The following is a 6953-nucleotide window of genomic DNA, read 5'->3' as shown; positions in this document are numbered from 1 at the left end:
GTGCCGTCAAGTTGGTTCTGACCCATAGCATATATATACTATCTTACAAAATGAACTTATTTATATATATATATGCACTTATGGGAGAAAGACAAGCATGTCTGCTCCTGCAAAAATTTGAAGTCTCAGAATCCCTATGGAGCAGTATTCTCTGTCCTATAGGGTCACTGAGTCACAATTGACTTGATGGCAATGGGTATATCTGGATTTATTTCCTGTTACTTTTAAAAATAGGTTTTAATCATGATTCTATGCTTGGTTGTTACTGCCATCCAGTCCACTCCAATTCACGACAGCCTCATGTACAACAGAAGGAAATGCTGCCAGGTCCTTTGCCTTCTTCATGATTACTGAAATGCTTGAGTCCATTGTGTGGTTACCGTGCATTTCTGTGCCTTCAAATGTACAGTGCTCAACTTTCCACACTATACTGGACGATATTCTGATGGGATCTATACGAGTTCATTGGCTAATTTCTAGAAGTAGATGGATGAATCTTTCTTCCTAGTATGTATTAGTCTGGAAGCTCTACTGAAATCTATCCACCAAAGGTGATCTGTTGGTATTTGCAATACTGGTGGCAAAGTTTCTGGCATCGTGGAAACATGTAAGTTACTGCAGTACAACGAACTGACAGTGAGTGGGCTATTGTGCTTAAAGAAATGTATTTTCATAGGTTCAGAGACATTTTCTAGGAAATGAAGTAATGAAAAATGTACCATGCCCTAGCAAATATATGGAAAGGAGAAAAAAGCATGTAGGTATGTATGTTAAATGTAGAAACCACAAATAATTGCATGATTCTAATAATAAACAATGTCAGGGGTTGCTGATATAAACTGAATCTTCTTTAGATACCATTGAGCTGGTTATAACTCTTAGTGACTCTGGACAAATTCACGGAAAAATGGAATTAAAATATAATTGCAGTTTTTCCAAGAACATTTTTAAGCCTTCCTGTATACAGAACAAAATGTTTCCCAGTCCTGCACCATCATCAAATTGTATTTGTGCTTGTTCTGACTATTGCAAACATTGTATCAATCCATTTAATTAAGGGTCTCCTTTCTCACTGACTTTCTCATAATATTTTTTGTGCTAGTTTATCAAGCATGATGTACTTTCCAGGGATTGTCCTGCACTGAAAACTCAAAAAAATCCCTTTGTTGTCAAGCAAAATTTCAATTAATCTTGACCCTGTTTTTGAAACCTTTGACTCAGTTCTGACTTATAGAGACCCTGAATAAGGTTTCTAAGCAGCAGCTGGTGGGTTTGAACTGCCAACATTTTGGTTAGTAGTCCCATACTGATTGAACTGCACCAAACCAGAGCTTTTTAGTATAAGATGTAATAAATTGAAAATATATTCTAAAATATCAATATTTCCAAATGACAATACAAGAGTAACAGATTGCAGCTTCCATCAATTTTCCATATGCATTAGTTGTACTAACCAGAGGCTTCATTGAAAATGATTTAAACAAAAACTCTAGTGTTTTGTATTCAACAGTTGAACAGATTTTCTTTTCATGCTAAATATATATGGCTGGTGGGGACAATAAATAAGGCAGAAGGGCTATTAAAAATCAAAATTCGTAAGCAATATAGTAATGGTGTCCCTGTATAGAATGTTACTTCTAGGCCTTTTGAGATAAAGACCATATTCCTGAGTAAATAAAACAATTAATCAGAATAAACCATAATGTTTTTGTGCTGCTTTATAACATCCAAACAAAAGAGGAATATAAGAAATATTAACAAAGAATGTCCTATGGAACTTTAGACATTGAAACAATCTCAGAAGGCTAATGATTTTTAAAATCCACATATGGATAATGATTTGAAATAGTTGAAAACTTTCTCATGTCTTACAGCCCTCTTGGCTCCTTCTAGAGTTTCGTTCTTTCATTGTGGAGAAAGAGAACGAGGGCAAAGGGATTTTCTTTGTATTCAAATCAGTTATTTTAAATGCATACAATATGTTTTCCATTTCCCATTTCATGAATCACAGTTTTTTAAGCTGCCTTATTCTGTTAAGGAGAAATATAAAGGGGCTCTCTTTGGGACCACTGACCTTGACTGATTTGTTATCAAGGCCTCTTCTGAAACCATTTGTTTTTCACTTTTACTTGAAGCAGACATTAGAATTTAAAAGAAACAGAAAAATGAGGGTTAAGAGAGACAGAAACAAGAAAACATCTTAAAACAGCATTAACTTGGTAAATTAGGTTAGCGGTCATGCCATCTTAAGACATCATGTGATTCAAAAATGAGGTTTTGCTTCATCTGTATGAGTTTCAATCTATATGAGGCCAGACCCTCAGAACTTTGAATTCTCTGATGCACTTTACCAAGTTTAAAGACTTTTAACAAATGAATAACCGTTGTTCTATATTCCCTGAGTTCAGGGTATTGTGATGAGGTAAAACACAAATTGTTCCAGCATAATTGTTTGGTATTTTTGAATAAAATATACAAATATGCAGTGATTTTTTACTTTAAATTATATATATCTAGATATGTGGCACTGTAAAATAAACACTGGACTGCTAACCCCAAGTTGGCGGTTCAAAACCACTCCTTGGAAACCCTGTACTCATTGGGTTGCTATGGCTTGGAACTGACTCAACAACACTTAACAACAACAATAACAGATATACACTAGGAGTCCAGTGGCTGAGCAGTTTGAACCCAGTAGCTGTTTTATAAGAGAAAGATGTGGTAGTCTGCACCCATAAAGATTTATAGCCTTTGGAACCCTATGGAGCAGTTTTTCCTCTGTCCTAGAAGATCACTATGAGTTGGAACAGACTCAACAGCAATGGGTTAGATACACACTGGAGAATCCCTGGTGATGCAGTGGTTAAGTGCTCGGTTGCTGACTAAAAGCTCAGTGGTTCCAACCCACCAGCCACTCCAAAGTGGAAAGATGTGACAGTCAGCCTCTGTAAAGATTTCAGCTTAGGAAAACCTGTAGGACAATTCTACTCTAGAGTCTGTGTGAGTTGGAATTGACAGAACAGCAGTGGGTTTAGAAATACATTGGGAGTTTATGGGTGGCACAAAGAGGTGCTCAGCTACTAGCTTTGGAAGACAGACATGGCTATCTGTTTCAGAAAGGTCACAACCTTGAAAACCCTTATGGAGCACAGTTTGACTCTGGGCTCATGGCGTCTCCATGAATTGTAATTAACTTAAGGACAACTAGCAACAGCATATATATGCATCTGAAGAAAATTATGATTCATTAAGTAAGATTTCAAGAAATACAATATTAATGTTTTGAAGAACTGATATCTTTATTTCAGTGTTTTAAGATTGATTTTCTCTTCATGAAGTTTACTTTCAAAACTAAATTATTATGGCTTTTAATCACCCTGGACTTTTCATATTTAGATGACTTTAGCTTCTTACAGAACTCTGATGTGGTGCTGTAGGATAAGCACTGAGAGTTGGCTAAGGTTGAAAGTTTGAAACCACCAGCCACTCTTGAAAACCCTATATGGAATTGCTATAAATTGAAACAAACTCCACTGCACACACCAACAACTTCTTTCAAGGAGAAGTTTATGCTACTATATATAAGATTCTAAGAATTCTCCATACTTCTTTGAGTACAAGAGTCATTTGAAATGATGTTAAAAGTAATCTTTCAATCAAGCTAAGGTGATTAGTTGGCTTCAATGTACAGTCACACATCCATAAATTCAATTTATCAGAAGGTGAACCTATTAACTTATTTATTTGTGAACCCTCACTGTATTTATCAGTTGAAGCTGAAGAAAATGAAAATAAGTTCATGAAAGGCAAAATTTGACTTTGAACATATCCCACCTGAATTTAGACCTTATCTCAAGTGAATAGTTTAAAATTAGAAGAGGTGCCTGCTAGAGTTGTATTCTTTCACCATACTTAAGTGATCTGTATGATGAGCAAATAATCTGAGAAGCTAGATTATATGAATATGAATGCAGCATCAGGATTGGAGAAAGACTCATTAACAATCTGGGATAGGCAGATGATACAACATTGCTTGCTGAAAGAAAAGAGGACTTAAAATACATATTGATGAAGATCAAAGACCACAGTTTTAAATATGGGTTGATGTCAATGTAAAGAAAACAAAATCTTCACAAATAGACCAATAAATAACATCATGATAAATGGAGAAATGATGGAAGCTGTCAGAGACTTCATTTTGCTTGGATCCACGGTCAACACTCATGGAAGCAGCAGTCAAGAACTCAAATGATGTATTACAATAGGCAAACCTCCTGCACAAGACTTCTTTAAAGCATTCAAGAGCAAATAAATCAGTTTTGGGATTAAGGAATGCCTAATCTAAGCTATGGCATTTTCAATAACTTCACATGCATGTGCAAGTTAGACAGTAGATAAGGAAATCTTTGAAGATTTTATTCATTTGAGTTATGATATTGGAGAAGAATATTAAAAATATCATGGGCTGCTGGAAAACAAACAAATCTATGTTGGAGGAAGTACAGCCAGAATGCTCCTTGGAAGACAGGATGGCGAGAATTCATCACTCATACTTCACACATTTTATCAGGAGAGACCAGTCTCTGGTGAAAGATATCATGCTAGGCAAAGTGTAGGGTCAGTAGAAAATAGGGAAACCCCCCAAAAATGGATTGGCATGATTGTGAGGGTGATGCTAGATTGGGTAGTATTTCATTCAGTTTTGCTTAAGGTCTTTATGAGTCAGAACTGACTCGATGGTACATAATAACAGCAATGATGATCTTCCTTCCCCATTGTAAGCTTACAGATTTCAACAATGATTGTTTTTCAAATATCAGGACATAAATTCTTGGGTTTCAGGTTACCTGTACCATGAAAGCACATAACATGGTTTTGTAAGATCTCTGGGTAATTCCTAAGGCACTGGGCAAAGCTATTAGATGCAAGTTGTAGTAGATGTGGGAGTTGGGTAGCAGAAGGTAGAGAGAGAAAGTGAGAGAGAGTGAAAGAATTGAACTAGAAGAGAATTGTGAATAAAGACCAGTAATAGGATTTGGAGCCCCTCAGGTAAGTATTTTTTGGAGATACCTGTCTGTATAAGCAATTTGGTTATAAATATAGTACGAAATTTATGGTTCCATGTGAAGTACAGCGATTTATAAATGCTTCAAAATAATGATAGGAGACACTTGCTAGTTTTTAAATTGGTGCATGAAAAGTTTTGTCATAACATCAAGACACTGTCTCTTTATGTTCAGATCTAGTAAACACATCTTCATGTCTGTTGTCAAATGTCTAAATGTGCATCTCTAATCATGGAAACATGTAACAATATTTCTAGTGCCTATAATCATTTTGCATCTTGGAACTTGTTTGCACTGAAATCATTTCCTTATACCATTTGTTTACTGCTGATTTCTTCTTTGATTACTGGGCTCCATCATTCACCATACCATCCATGAGTAAAGCATTTATTGTCTCTATCAAAACTTATACTCTGCTTTGTTGTTAATAACTAAAAATACAAGTTTTATTCAGAGAATAAAGGAAACTGTGATAATTTATTTCCTGGTCATGTTAAATTTCCCATTCATCCTCTATTGTACAGTTTTCGACAACACATGTTGCAGTCATATCTTCTCTTTGAAATTTTAGTAGAATATTATTACATGTCTATATTGTGATTTCTTTCAACTTTCACCTCATCCCTGCCATTCATTTACCTTCACTAATGGAGGAATAGTTATAGTGTTTATGGATGGATTGATAAGAATAATTCCATATTAGGCAAGAAATAATTTGTCAGGTATGGATTAAGACCACCTCAGAAGAGAAGACATCAGTAAGAAGATTATTATAAGGAACAATCTCTTCAAAAGTTCTCAGATAGCATATGGGCTATCACCTTGAGAGGACTGCCTGCATATATGATGTGAAGCCTGCAGAGGAATTGGGGTGACTGCTTTGAGTGTCAGTGTCAGAAGTTACACAGGATAAAGGGTGCTTAAGCCTTTGCACTAGATTACATTGTGATTCAAACTCAGGATATGACCATGAGCATCAATAGCAACAAAATACTGAATGCATATTCTGTCTTTAGACATGAATAAGAGTTACTCAAAGTCAGTGTATCAGCACTTTTCTTGCTGTCCACTTTCATGTGGTCCTGCTAAAGAAATACCATTCCGGTTTTCCAGAGTTGACTGCTTGTTGGCCTACTTAAAGGCTTCAGAATGGAACATTGCTCTTTCATCACTTTGATTTCAGTTTCTTTCTCTAAGCAGAGAAACTAACAAAATTCCTTGAATTTTTAACCTAAAAAATTGTCAGATAACAACTGTGTATGAATGGAAGACACTAGAGTTGCAGTAATTTGTTATGGTGGTGGTTGGTGGTGGTTATGTGCCGTGAAGCCAGCAGTACAAAATTAATATAATTATTTTTCAGGTACATCTGTAAGTACATTTCTTAAGTGGTAATATTTCATAAACAAGTATGTGAAAGATGCATTTTGTATATTTTTCCAAATCACCCCAAAAGAGATCAGAACAACTAACCATCACATCAATCACATTAGTAATATATGAGAGTCCAGAGTTTCCCTTACTCTTAGTCATTGTTATTAAACTTACATATTGCTGTCTAACAGATAGTGGTATTTATCAGTCAGTTTGTTTTACCTTACATTTACCTTATTCTGATTAAAGTTTTGTATCCTTTAATTTTTTTTAACTTTTCAAGTCAATTTTATTGAAGCATAATTTCCATACAATAAAATGTGTTTTTTCATTAGTGTGATTTGGGTGAAAATTTACCAAAAAAAAAGGGTTTCTATTCATAAATTCATACTCATTCATTTTCTGACATTGATTACAATCTCCACAATGTAATAACACTCTTCCCACTGAAAGTTGAGCCATGGAGGTGAGTTTTGTTCCAGGTTTGAAGTGTTTCTGAGGACTATAATCTCT

Source organism: Chrysochloris asiatica, unplaced genomic scaffold (assembly GCF_000296735.1).
Source record: "Chrysochloris asiatica unplaced genomic scaffold, ChrAsi1.0 scaffold00091, whole genome shotgun sequence".
Lineage (NCBI taxonomy): Eukaryota > Metazoa > Chordata > Mammalia > Afrosoricida > Chrysochloridae > Chrysochloris > Chrysochloris asiatica.
The sequence above is the reverse complement of the archived record's forward strand: the minus strand, read 5'-3'. Positions refer to the sequence as shown.